The 14456-nt window shown below is 32.4% G+C and overlaps 1 protein-coding gene across 1 annotated transcript in view; it reads right to left on the bottom strand.

Annotated features, from left to right (window-relative positions):
* Positions 1-12325, bottom strand: part of LOC118747250 (putative phospholipase B-like lamina ancestor) — a 62875-nt gene extending 50550 nt beyond the window's left edge. Inside the window, exon 1 of the mRNA XM_036481236.1 lies at positions 11413-12325. The gene's annotated coding sequence lies outside the window, so the exon portion shown is untranslated. The remainder of the gene's footprint in view (positions 1-11412) is intronic.
* Between the last annotated feature and the right edge of the window lie 2131 nt (positions 12326-14456).

Raw genomic sequence — 14456 nt, 5'->3', positions numbered from 1 at the left:
AATAATGATTACTTATTAGAAAAAACATAACAAAAACATAATCATGTATTTAATAAAAAAAATCTGTACATCTCTTATGCTGTAAATATGTTACGAACATACGTTTTCTTTATATAAAAAGAAAAAACAATACTTAAATTCAGTCTTTTGTACATTTTTATTTCTTTCATTTCATTGGAGACTCAGTGCAAGCTAAAATTTAAAAATTTAAAACTTTAAAATTAGTTACTTAGTTTAATTTTCAATTTTAATTGTATCGTTATAGTAGAGGACCATCGAATTGTCGTAAGTTCAAAGTTTTGCGATACATACGACAAATGTTTTATGATTAAAAAAAAGGTACGTTTGTATGGGAATTTGTCGTATGTGACGCATTTTCAGCACATACAACAAAAGGCATACCCAATCATTAATATTATGTAACATACGACAAAATGCGCACGAAATATCTCAAAAACTAATGGAGATATAAAAAAATGGATTGCAGAAATCGAAAGAGCATGTCCAACTTAGTAAATCTGCATCAAAATCCCAAAATCGTCATTTTGCACATTCGTCATCCGTTTTCTGAGGCGACGACATATCCAGTGGTAGCTCGCCATTTCGCGTGTCGGCTGTTTATATGCCCAGGGATTGGTGTTGTTACCAACTATGCAAACGAATTCCGAGGCGCGCTCTCAGATAAAAGTGAGAGACTCTCAAATCTAGTAATCCATGTACATATGTAACTTAAACATTGATTCAGTAATGTTGGAATTATGAGGAATGGTATTATGAAGCCCCAGAAAATCGGTTTTCGATCCTATTTTTTTAAAACTCTTAATCTCATACCATAAGGGGTCTTTTGGAACCTTATTTTTAAGGACGCGCAAGTTCATTAATTCATAGCATATGGAGAGTTAAAATTTTCTATAAATTTTTTTAGAAATTTTATTAGTAGCGGTCACCGAAGATGAAAAACTCATACGCCATTGTAAATGTATGTGAGTTCAAATTAAGAAATAATAAATAACTCGAAATCAGAGATCTTTGGTAAAATTAAGCGAAAAATTCGTAGGAATTTGTAACCCTTTAACTTCTCCCACAGAGGTTTTTTTTGACACTTATTTGAAGAAGTTCATAAAACGACTGTTACAGGGTTAAAATTGTAAACTAATGTTTTAAATTAGATTCTGCAGAATTTAGTGAAATGTACTTACATATGCACGTACATTAGAGTGGTCCGAATTTTGTATGGGGACAAAATGTCATCGTAGAAAACGGGGCACCCCCTTAGTTTTTTTTCCGTTTGGTATTTGTAATATCTACACCAACTTTCAATTTTCTACTGTAACCTTTGAGACTGACAAATATTTATATTGGTGATTTTTATAAAAAGCCGGTGTTGCCGTGACATCAATTTTTCAGCTAATTTAAATTTGAAATGTTCATTCATAGTTTGCTTAACCAATTATTTGCTTAGTATGTATGTATATGGACTATATACTTCTAGAGTAAAATATAAACATTTCATGAGCATCCACCAAGTGTGTATACTTAGAAACGTAAAGTTTGGTGCCAGCACCTCTCGACAAGACGAAAGCTTTTGAAAGGTGCCCCTAACCCCAACTCTCGAAATTTCTTTTTTACCACTCTAATGTACATACACACATATAGTATATCGTCAAAAAGTAGATCTATGCAAATTAAGTCTTCAACTTTGGTAATAAAATTTCACAACAATTTTTTTTTTGTAGCTTTATAAGGTTTCCCAAAATTTTTGAATAACAAAAAACATGTTTTTTATGTATGTATGTACATTAGTGCATCCCGTTAGGATATTATCAATAAACATTTAAAAAATAAACAACTTGGATTAATAATCACGACCAAAGCAGATGTACCTACATACATGTATCGAGCAAGTGTCCATACATATGTATGTATAAACAAATATATATAAATATGTACATAGATATGTATGTTTACCAACATGTACTTCAATGTATTGATCAACTCAATTAAGCGACCAATTTAACAAATTAAGGCATCTGCATTCTGTAAGGGTATTAACTTCGCCTGAGTCACAATGGTCACATGCGATTTGGACATCAAAATCATCAAATTATAAAAGAAGAGATCATGCACTATACATACTTTGTTAATAAATGCTTATTTATGCATGTACAAATGCGACGAAGAATGAATAACTATAATACATACATATGTACAAGCAATTGAAGTTGATGGGTTCCAAAGTCTGGCTTCATAAGCTAATAATTGTATTTGTCTGCAATTTGTCACAGACTACTCGAGTCTCATAGACATATCTAAGTGCCAATCGTCAATTTAAACAATTTACATGTAAATAAAACTCCTAGTAACTTTTAATGAAGTTTAAGCATGTATTTAGTGGATATAGTATATGTACATACATACATGCATTCTTTGTACTTAGTATGTGTGACTTCGTATACTATTGTACAGGCAGCGTTTAAAATGTTTATTAACCTTAGCTTGAGCGAACTCAAGGGGAGATATCTCCGAAGTTGCACGCTGAGAAAACATTATACTGCAGATTTCATAATAATGCAGTTACAATGTATGAAGCCACATAGTATACTGTTAGCAGTAGTTATCTGCTTGTTGCATGTTCATACAGTTCACCCGCTTGGTCCACTTGGTTTCAAGAAGGTACTCGAAAAAGGGTAACCACTGCTATAGAGTTCTGGACTTTATTATTCTTCGTGTCCGAATTTCTGAGATATTCCACTATTCAGGAAATAAAGTGCCGCCTGAAACTCTTTATATTATTAAAAAAAAACCCTAACAACAATAGAGTAATTCAAACGTACCAGTCCCTTCGAAACAGAATCGACCTAGCCCGAAGGTGGCGTCAGGGCCGGATTTAGAGGTCTGGAGGCCGCGGGGCAACAAAGCGGTGGAGGCCCCTCGGAACCTTCCGAGCTTTTTTCGCCGAAGTCAACAAACATTTCCTCATGATTACTTATTAAATAAAATTATTAAGGCGATTTAGCATATTTACAACGACAAAATTTAATAACCGAGAATCCAGAGAAGGATAAAATGTATCTATAATTTTTTTAAACCCAAACATATTTAAGCCTATCTAAATTACGTTGCTATTCCGCTACAAAGGGTAAGTAGTCTAAAAAGAACCTTATGTATGCACACAGAGAGTTGAGATTGTTTTTCGCGCCACACGACCCACGTGCAAGCGCGTCATCGAACGAACCTATGATGATTTTGGTAATGAAACGAATGTTGTGAAAAAAAAACAATTACTTTTTATTGGTTGATCAAATATGTTTGGTAATTAATTGAATCAGGCGTTACTTGCGGAAATCCATTTCAAGCTAATGTAAATTACATACATATCTGTGTACGTATGGAAAGGTAGCTTATATCGAAAGGCTGGCTTTAGTATAATGTTCTGGCAAAATATTTTTATATTTTCACTTTTATTTCAACATATTTTGATTAAAAGAAAAATACTGATAAAAATAAAATATTTCACACAACCAACAAAAAATGTAATCGATAATCGCCTGAGGCCATTGCCTGAAAATTTTAAAATGTACTTAGCGGCATTGTGCTACTATGATAGATGGCCGAGTAATCATAGGCAACTTATGTACAGTAGACTGCATAAAATACAAAAAAAAAAAAAAAGCGGTACTGTTTTTCCACTGGAATTATAAAAACTATCTATTGAGATTTATGATCCGAAAATACTTCCAAAAATTTAGCTCTTTTATTAATAAACAGTTTTTTTAAATATTTAAAAAAAAATTTGCTCAGATGACTGATTAGTTTAAGCCTAAAAAGCTAGCATAAAAATATAAAAAAAATGTTCTACGGAATCATAATAATGAGATTTTTGATGCTGTTTTTGCACTTTTTTCAAAGACTGGTTTAAGAAAAACTTAAATAACTCAGCCAAAATCTTACCATTTAGACTTATGAGGTATCATTGGTAAGGTATTTTCTCACCCTTTTAATTTCTTTGCGAATAAGCTCATTCAAAATATGAAAAAAGGGAGGTAAGATAAACGAGTGTCATTCCATGTTGAATTAAGATGTGTTGGTATTGATTAAAAAAAAGGGACCTGAATGAGTTTTTTTTTGCAAAGAAACGAAAAGGGTCAGAAAATGATACCTGTGATACCTTATAAGTCTATATCGGTAAAGTTTTGGAGCAGGTTTTCAAATTTTCTTAAACAAATCTTTGAAAAAAGTTAAAAAACAGCATCAAAAATCGCATTATTATGATTCCGTTGATACAATTTTTTAATATTTTTATGTACACTGCCGGAACAAAGTATTGGCACAGCAATTTTTATTCTAATATTTTTCCGACAATTTTGTATAAAAATATGGTTCATTCAACAACAAAAAACATAAAAATATAATTCCTAAACTTTGTGCAAAACTGGCGAAAATTCAGCAAATTTTCAACTTTTTAATCAGATGAGTATGCAGTTTTGCAGCCCATTAAATTCTAGTAAAAAATGCAAGTTCGGAGTTAGTCAAACATCGCGATGATTTCTGAGAATTTTTTTTTTGAGGGTGTTTCGCATTTTTTCCATATAAAGTATTTTCGAAAAAAAATTTTTGGATGGAAGAGACTGCGTGGAAAAAAAAATTACCAAAAATCAACAGTAATTCCTAGCTACTTAAAAACTGCACATTATTATAATTAAATTGATAGGGCTACAAATCTGCATACTCAAAAAAATTCTAAAAAATCTGATTAAAAAGTTGACAATTCTCATGAAAATTTTCTGAATTTTCACGAGTTTTTCACAAAGTTTAGGAATTATATTTTTATATTTTTTGTTGTAGAATGAACCGTATTTTTATACTAATTTAGCGGAAAAATACTAGAATGAAATTTGTTGCGTATATTGTAAAAAAATTTGCTGTGCCAATACTTTGTTCCGGCAGTGTAGATTTTTTAAGCTTAAACTGTTTTGTCCTTTAAGAAACTATTTTGACTACAAAAAGAAATATTTCCCTTTTTTTGTTTTGTACCGAATATAAAAATGTACCAATCTGTACAAATGGGCCAATCGAGTGCCACTGCCTTAAAAATGTATGCAATTAAAAAAAAAAATTCAACAAATTTTCGTAAAAACTTCGAGTTTTATTTCGAGTTTAGATTCTGAGTATGCAGTTTTGTAGCCCATTGATTTCTAGTAAATATAATAAAGTACAAGTTTCAAATGGCTAAAAACTACGATTTATTTTTTCGAATTTTTGAAAAAGCTCGAAATTTGTACGAAAGTTTGCTGATTTTTTTCAATATTGCACAAATTTGGAAACTTGAATTCACGCGGGTTTTTTTTAAGCATTAACTATATTTTTATAAAAAAAAATAACCAAAATTAAGTAACAACGAAAATAATACGTTAAAACTTGGCAAAAAGTGGTTCGGCTATAATTTCTTGATCACTGTATGTATTTTTTAATATCTTTAATTGGACATGCACATTGTACATAAAGGAAGTATTTACATAACAAAATTAAAAAATATATGCCTCTTTGCCTATTTTCAAAGCACATTTTGCCCTTTTCCAAGTTTTTAGTGCATTAAAATCCTACATTTCTACATTTCGGGGAGGGGTCAGAACACCTACATCCCCCCTAAATACGGCCTTGATGGGGAGTAAACTGCAAGTGCTTATCCGGGCCATTTGAGATTTTGATATTTTACTGATTGCCTGATTGGAGTGAACAAATATAGATCGATGATTTCTGTTAATATTTAATGTAATCATGTTTCATTTCATTTCATTTCATTTATTTTAGTCTATGACTTTAACAATCTTACAGACTAGATTACATAATAGGTTAGAATAATAGAAATTATATTAATTATACAATGTTTCAATATTAGATTTAAATATCAATCTCGGCAATGAAAACTCAATATTTACAATTTTTGAGATTTTATTAAACTCTGTGAGGGCTCTATATATTGGTGCTAGAGTAAAGTAATTTGCCTTAACTGGAAGCATATAAAAAGGTAGTTGAAAACGCAAAATTCTGTTTGGAACATTGAAACAAATCTGGTTAAGTAAAACAGGGCAATCAATATATCCATTAACCAGATCATATATAAACATCAGTGACTGGATAAGTCTTCTACTTTCCAGTGATTTTACATCAATAAGCTTACAGAGAGAATTATAGGCCGGTAAAGGCTCAGAAAAGTTAAGCGGCTGTAGGGCAAAGCGAACAAATTTGCGCTGGACTCTTTCAAGCCTACTAGCATAAAGGCTATATATTGGATTCCATATTATAGATGCATACTCTAATTTAGAACGTACCAGCGCATTGAAAAGAGTTTTCCTGGTATAAGGATCTTGGAAATCCTTAGCATATCTACGCAGAAATGCTAAGTTGCTATAAGCCTTCGGGATAACGTAATTAACATGATTTGTAAAAGTGAAACCCGAGTCAAACACAACACCCAGATCTATAAAATCATTGACTGAGGTCAGTTTATGGTTCAAAATACTATAAGTCGAGCTGATGATGTTTGAAGACCTAGAAAAGGTCATATGGTAGCATTTATTAATGTTCAGTGATAATTTATTTACCCGACTCCAAATAATAACATTATCCAGATCATGTTGTAGATAAAGTGTATCAGAGACACAAGTAATTTTTTTAAAGAGTTTAAGGTCATCTGCGTAGAGGAGGAACTCGGAATATTTAAAACAGTTCCCAATATCGTTTATAAATAAAACAAATAACAGAGGGCCAAGGACACTGCCCTGTGGTACACCGGAAGTTGCAATAAAGCTGTTAGATCTGTAACCTTCAATTTCAACAAATTTCGAAAGATAAGATTTCAACCAGGACAAAAATACCGAGTGAAAACCAAGACTCTCCAACTTACGTAACAAAATAGAATGGGAAACTTTGTCAAAGGCTTTGGAAAAGTCTGTATAAATAGTGTCCACCTGAGACCCACATTTGAAGGATGAGACACAATATTCCGAAAAAGTCACTAAATTAGTAACCGTTGAGCGACCACGAACAAAACCATGCTGACGAGATTCTAATATGCTCTTAGTAGCGAAAGAAAGCTTATCTTTGACGACTATTTCAAAACGTTTGGAGCAAGCTGTTAACTTGGAAATAGGCCTATAATTTGAGACATCATTCCTACTTGCAGACTTAAAAACTGGGGTAATGGATGCAATCTTCCAACGATCAATAAAAATGCCTAATGAAAGAGAAAGATTAAAAATATGCATAATGGGACACAGATGGATGAGACGCATTGCTTTAAAAAATATGAAGAAAGACCATCATTGTCACTTTTCATGGAAGATTTAAGACAGGAAATACCAATCGAAATATCTAACTCTGTTAAGGTTAGAGACCCAAAATCTAAGGAAGAATGAGGAGGGAAATTTACTGAAGTATTAACAAACTCGTCATCTGTAACGAAATTCGATTTAAAAAACTCTGCAAAAAAATTGACAGAATCGGTAAGCGACTGTGAGCTCTTCCCATTAAAGTGCATACAAGTTGGAATATTGGACCCACCTCTTTTAGAGCGAATATAGTTCCAAAAGGCCTTGGGGTTTACTTTCAGCTCAGATTCAAATCTGTTTATATATTTATTATATAGAAATTTGTCTAAGACGTTAAATTGCTTCATATAATAGTAATATTTATCTTTAAAGCTAATGATGTTGCGTTCCTTATACAGCTTGTAGTATTTATTTCTTTTGTTTTTTAAAGCTTTAAGATTTTTAGTATACCACGGGAGTTTATGAAGTCGAGGGGGTAGTAGTGAAAGTTTATTAGTGAATAATTCAGTCAATTTATGTAGAAAAGATTCAAAGCACAAAGAGACATCTTGCGAATTCAGAATAGTCTTCCAATTTACATCCGAAATAGCAGCATTTTGTACAAAGTACCGTAGGTAAAGGTAAATGCGAAAAAATATGAAAGGAAAAGTTGTTTACTAGTGTTTACTAGTCTGAATTTGAAATTTTGTTTCCGAAGCCTCGGCCGTAGACACGGTTTCCCTCCTCTAAATCCGACCCTGGGTGGCGTGTTCTTTTTCTCTGCTGTAATTTCTTTTCCTATTTGCTGTAGACCAGTGTTTCCCAAAGTGGTCCAGGTGGACCCCAGGGGTTCACGGGAGACTCGATGGGGGTCTACGTTGGTGTGAACAAATATGGGCGTTCACGAGTTGTAAGTGGGGGTCCACGAAAAGGTATCTAGTTTCGATAGAAAAGAACAAAAATGGTCGCTTGACTTTATCTATCAATGTAGGCTGAGCAAAAAAGTACCAAATTTTTCGATGATTTTTGACAGGCCGTATTCCGGTAAAAAATGGTGGAATTGAGACTTTAGCAAAGCCTGTGAAGCTCGTAGATTCTAATTTTCTTTGACTAAAAATTTTTAGGATTCTGCTGTAATCCTGGCATTTAGCGCGAAAAAAATATTTTTGCTAATTTTTTGGTCCACGGGAGTTTGTTCATTTAGGCCGGCATATAGATCGGATAGCCTCTTTATTTAGCTTTAGTTTCCTTTTTTTAAAACCTCCCTTAATTTTTTTTTTTACTAGTGTATAGTGTTCTTGACGCACTGCTGCACTTACCGCCATTTTGTGTCTTCCTACGTGGAGAAGCCTTAAAGGTCACCTGCAGACTAAAAAGAAACGAATGTTGGTACAGTGAAAAAATTTTGCCAGCAGCCATTTGCCACCAAGAAAAACAGCTGATCAAGGTCATCTGTTTTCAATTTATGAAAATATGGAAATTTATTTTAGATTTAGATTTAGATTTATTATGATTTTTAAGTTTGAAATAACTTAGTAGAACTGCAAATGTATCGGAAGAAAGCAAGTACTCATTTACGCATGTTTGATTAGCAAATTGCTTTTGGAAAACTTTTAAATTATTTTCTTTTCATGTTTTCTGTTCTATGCTTTTGCATGTAAACAAAATTTCGATCAGCTGTACTAAAAACTTGCAAGTTTTTGCTAGTTTTGCGTTCGCGTACTTTTGCTAAAATTTCTCTCTTTGAGAGAAAACAGATAAAAAATCATTAGAATTTTGCTGCTGAGAGTTTTCTGCTGGAAGAATACGCGAATACACCTAATATGTTTAATCAATAATTTCTTAAAGAATTTAATTCTTTTAAAAATTACATACCATTGCTTTATCTATTTTTTTTAAGTTTTTCTTTATTTTCTTAACTGTTTAAATTGTGCTACGATCTTGGTTTTAAGCTTCGTATTCTTCATTAAATGTTCATGTTTTAATCAAGGATGTACATATTTATGCAAGCGAACAAGAAGATGTAACTACTTCAATAATTATGTTCGCTTAAGTACCCGCATCGAGGACAAGATTTTTCCCTTATTTTCGACAATTTCATTATTCTTGTCAACCTATAAACTTCTACTCAACATGATCATGGTTTAACGCGGCTAGATCATTAGCAAGCATTATTGCATGCAACTCTGTAAGAGAAATACAGCTAAAAATTACCGTTAAGTTTTTAGAATTTTTTTTGGGGAGGGTGTTGCAAATTTCTTTCCATATAATGCATGAACAAACCCGACTTTTATTTGGAAGAAAATGAGCAAAACCTACCACAAAAAAAAACTAAAAATCAATTGCAATTTTTAGCGACTTGACACTTTATTGTACTGAAATTGAATGGGCTTTACCCCACATACTCGAAATCTTTCTAGGATATCTAATTAAAAATATCAAAATTTTTTTAAGTTTAATTAATTTTTGTGAACTTTTTGCAAGCTTTGAAACCTTTATTTATGTGGTATCTGATATATATGGACCCATACTTTAAATGAAAATTATTAACAATAAATAAATAGAAAACAGCATCATTTTAAATTTCGCTGCTATTATTTTGACCGCAACAGTATCTCTTACTTTGTTTATATGGTTTTGTCAATTACAGTGAAACCTCTCCTAACGGACACCTCTATTAGACGGACATCTCCCTTGGACGGACATTTTTTCCTATACCAAGTTTTAAGTATAAATTTCGGAACAAATTACTCTCTCTTAAGCGGACTCTCTCTTGGCCGGACGCGTACAGTTATTTTGCATAAAATTGACACAAAAAACTCTATTGAGCGGACGCGAACCTCTTATCAACGGACATTAAGATTTCTTTTCATAACAAATCAAACAAAAACCCCCGTTGAGCGGACGCGAACTCCTCATAGGCGGACTACTAAATGGAAAAAGGGGACTTCCCGCATAAAATGTGATTGTTATGCACACATTTAGTTTGGTTTGCGCAGTGGTTTAGGATCGTTATTTGAATTATCAGAAACCCTTGGAGAATCCAATTCCAATTCTGATGAAATTATAACAATAGATAATAATAAATGCATGGACCGAAAATTTAGATTTCTGGTAGGATTTTGTTACTGATAAAAACATGAAAACTATTGATGAAAAAGGTACTGACACTGAAAAAAATTAGAAATAAAACTTACGTCAATCGACAATTTCCCAGTTTTTTATGTAAAGAATCCATGGTTGTATGTAGTTTATGGACTGAAATGTAATATTTATTTTTATTTTGTTATTACTTAATATGTACTTACGCACATAAATGGAATATGCACTTTTGAAAAAATACCTGCACATTTTTGTTCAAATGAGAAAAAAGTGACTATTCAATTAATTAAAACATTAAAAAGTTCTAAAATAAGCTTCCCTCCCATTGAGCGGACACCTCTCTTGGGCGGACAAAAAATGACTGACGGTGAGTGTCCGCCCAAGCGAGGTTTCACTGTATATGTTTACGTACATACATATATATTTTTGTATAAATTTAAATGTATTCCCCTGAAATAAACGAAATGTATCGTATATATAAACGAATTTATTATAACTAGTCTGAGTATTACTTCGTGGAAATAAATCACCTTTGTTAATATATGTTTCGTAGTTGGACTTTTCAAACAAATCCTTTATTTCTCATTTGTCCCGTTAAATTTTTATAAATCCCGTGTTTTTGGGACAAATTATGCATTTGTCCCATATAACTGGAAAAAAAACTTTGGCAACACTGTACGCAGGGTATTCTGGGCTTTGGTATAACATAGAACATCCAAAGGTTAATCAAGTCAATAGCTAATAACTCAAAACTGATAAATTTTCACATTCATGCTTCTGGCATAAAGGTGACGATATATGTACACATTATTTAAAATTAAATTGAAATGGATACGAATTTTACTTAGTGTTAGATGCCGAGAATATTTAGTCCCACGCCCACCTTTAATATGTACTACAGTCTTCAACTTATTTTTATTTGCAACTAAATTTTTTTCCAATGTCAGCTTAGCAACCATAGAAATGTTTCTAGGTATTTATAAACAAATGTGCTACTTACCAAAAATTCCAAACTCTCGTGACTTATCGCTTTTTTTTAAGTGATTAACGTGTGCGCTTGTAGGCAAAGTGAGCCAAAAATGTTGTATACGGAAATATTTTAGTGTGCTGTAGTATGTAGATGGTAGTGCGAAAATGTTCACTCTTTCAGATCGAATACGAGAGCAAAGTGAAAATATTCAAATATGTACGTATTTACATTAATTTACCGCTATCGATGAAATTTACTAAGTAAGTAATTAACACGAAACATCCAAAACGGCCACGTTCGTGTTAAAATTCCCCAAACGGCTACATTGGAAAATGTAAAAATTTTCAGTAAAGTTTCCGCGTTACGTTCCAGCTATAACTTTGATGATTTGTTCGTTGTTTCTTTTAACTCTCGTTTGCTTCAACTAAAACTGTACTCTGGTTTCGTTGATGCGATCGCAATTGCAAATTTAATTAACACGATTAACTTTTGTTCACTTCGAACACTGTTTCTTTTGTATTTTTGGATTTTTTTTTTTAATATTTAACAGCTGTTTCTACAGTTTAAACTTTTTATTAGTGTTATTGTATATTATCTCTCTGTATGCGAGACGAAATTACAGTACACAAGTCACAGTTTACAGGATTATTTTTTTTTATGTTTGTGGAATTTTTACTGTACTTCAGATTTTCGTTTATTTCAATTCAGATTTGGTTGACTGATCTCGGTGGATGGATCGTATATTAAATATTCTGTATTTAGTATACTGCTTTCTATTTTTATTTTTAGCACAAATGAATGCATGAAATACGAATTTTCTCGCAGATGATTTTTGACATCGATTTGTACGTTTAATAGATGATATTTCTTATTTGATTTCTCAGATTTTCTATGCGCGTTTCACGTTGTTTAACGATCAACGATGATGATTAGACTGTTGTTCCCGGTTCGTGCGGTTCGCCTGCCCACCACAGTTTCGAGCAATTATTTTCCACTGTTACCCGACTATAGGCGATATGCTCATACTATATGTATGTATGTATGTATATATAGTACTGTGATGGCTGGCGGAGAAGTTTTCAGCTTGGTAACATCAATAGGTACTCCTCGAGTCTCTCTCATATTCGTAGATACGATTATATGCATCAAGCGATCGCACATATATAAATATGTACATATGTGTGTATGAAGGTAAATCCATATGCATGCATGTGAGCATAAGTGGACAGACATAATGCAGCTAGACAGGCAGACAGACACGAATATAAGTATGTAATGCCTGACTGTTAACGTCAAACCACCACTGACTTTGATGGTGGTATGAATCAGTGTGTCTGCTCAGGGTGGAGAAACTCTGCACAAGAAATTTCATTGTTCTATCTTCACAAGACTTGTGCGACAAACGCTGGAAATAGAAAAGTTTGAATGTTAATAATTTGCTTTAGAAATGTAAAAATTTGCCTCTTCCTGGCTTTTCCCGAGATCACCAAAGTATCGATACCTACTCAAATGAGTAGTACTCATATCGACATTCCGTAACTTAGATGCTATCCTTTAAAAATTATCTTACATGGATGTTGCTTATACTATCTGAACAGCCGAAACTTAACGTAACTTAATGCCACGTCGAAGTCTGTTTCATTTTGATTCTTTAAGTTCTAAGTTCACGTTAAGTTAAGCTAAGTTGCCAAAATCAGGGTATAAACCGAAAGTATCGATACCTACTTACTAGAGTTGGAAAACTATCAATAGTATCGATAATTTATTTTTTTGGAGACTATCGATGGTTTTTTTTTTCAAAACTATTGACGGTGGTACTATCGGATGATTTCGGTAAAGTTAAACAACAGAAATCAAACTGCGCACTTCTAAGCTAAGGAATTTAATTTCATTAACGTTGGCAACGTTGTAAGTTATCAATTGACAACACGAAAAGTTCAGAACTATTGAATTAACAATGAATCTACCTTCAGATCTTTCTCTTCGTGAGAGAGTACAAAAGTATCTATAAGTTCACCCTACAGGGTACTCAATGAAATAAATTGGTGTTCACTCGATCGAGGAGTTCAGCTAAAAAGGAACAGTCCAGCGCCTTCATCTTGGTCTGCAGGCTGTAGCGGAGACTCAGCCAACAAAACCGAATACAAAGTCGGTACAAGTATCGATAACAAAATCAGTAGAAATATAGATAACAAAATCGATACAAATATCGATAACAAAATCGATTACAAAATCTATAAAAAAAATCTATTTCAAAATCAATAACAAAATCGATTAAAATGTCGATAAAAAAATCTATAATAATATCGTTTATTATATCAATACGTTCCGAAAATATCGATTGCAAAATCGATAACAAAGTCGATAAAGAAAAATCGATAACAAAGTCGATAAAAATATCGATAACAAAATCGATAATAATATCGATAGCAAAATCGATAAAAATATCGATAACAAAATCAATAACAATATAGATAACAAAATCGATAACAAAATCGACTACAAAATCTATAAAAAAATCGATTACAAAATCGATTAAAATATCGATAACAAAATTTAAAAAAAATATCGTGTATTATATCGATACGTTCCGAAAATATCGATAGCCAAATCTATAACAATATCAATAAAAATTGCGATAACAAAATCGATAACAAAACCGATAAAATATCGATTATTATATCGATAAGTCCCATGAATTCCGAAAATCTCTAAAATTCCGAATTAGTCCCCAGATTGAGTCTCTATCTATATCCATTTCTCTATAATTACCTTTATTTTAATCTTTTTTCCCCTATCTTCATCTTTACTTTTATCGGCATCCTCATTCTCATATTTTTCTTTATATTTATCTTCGTTTTTACTTTAATGTTTATCATATTCTTCATCTACATATTCCCCTTCACCTTTGCCTTCTATATATATGGCGCCATCTGTTATTCAAAAGCCGTAATACCTACACACACATAATTTTTGTCTCCTTCTCTCACTTCCAGCGCATGCACGTGTTTGCAAAATGATGGCGAAGTGATTTTGTATGGGAAACTATTTATGCCCATATATTTGAATAAAAT

The sequence above is a fragment of the Rhagoletis pomonella genome, unplaced genomic scaffold, assembly GCF_013731165.1.
Source record: "Rhagoletis pomonella isolate Grant_MI unplaced genomic scaffold, Rhpom_1.0 Rhpom_scaffold_00011, whole genome shotgun sequence".
Taxonomy (NCBI): Eukaryota; Metazoa; Arthropoda; class Insecta; order Diptera; family Tephritidae; genus Rhagoletis; species Rhagoletis pomonella.
This window is presented reverse-complemented; position numbering and strand designations above follow the sequence as displayed.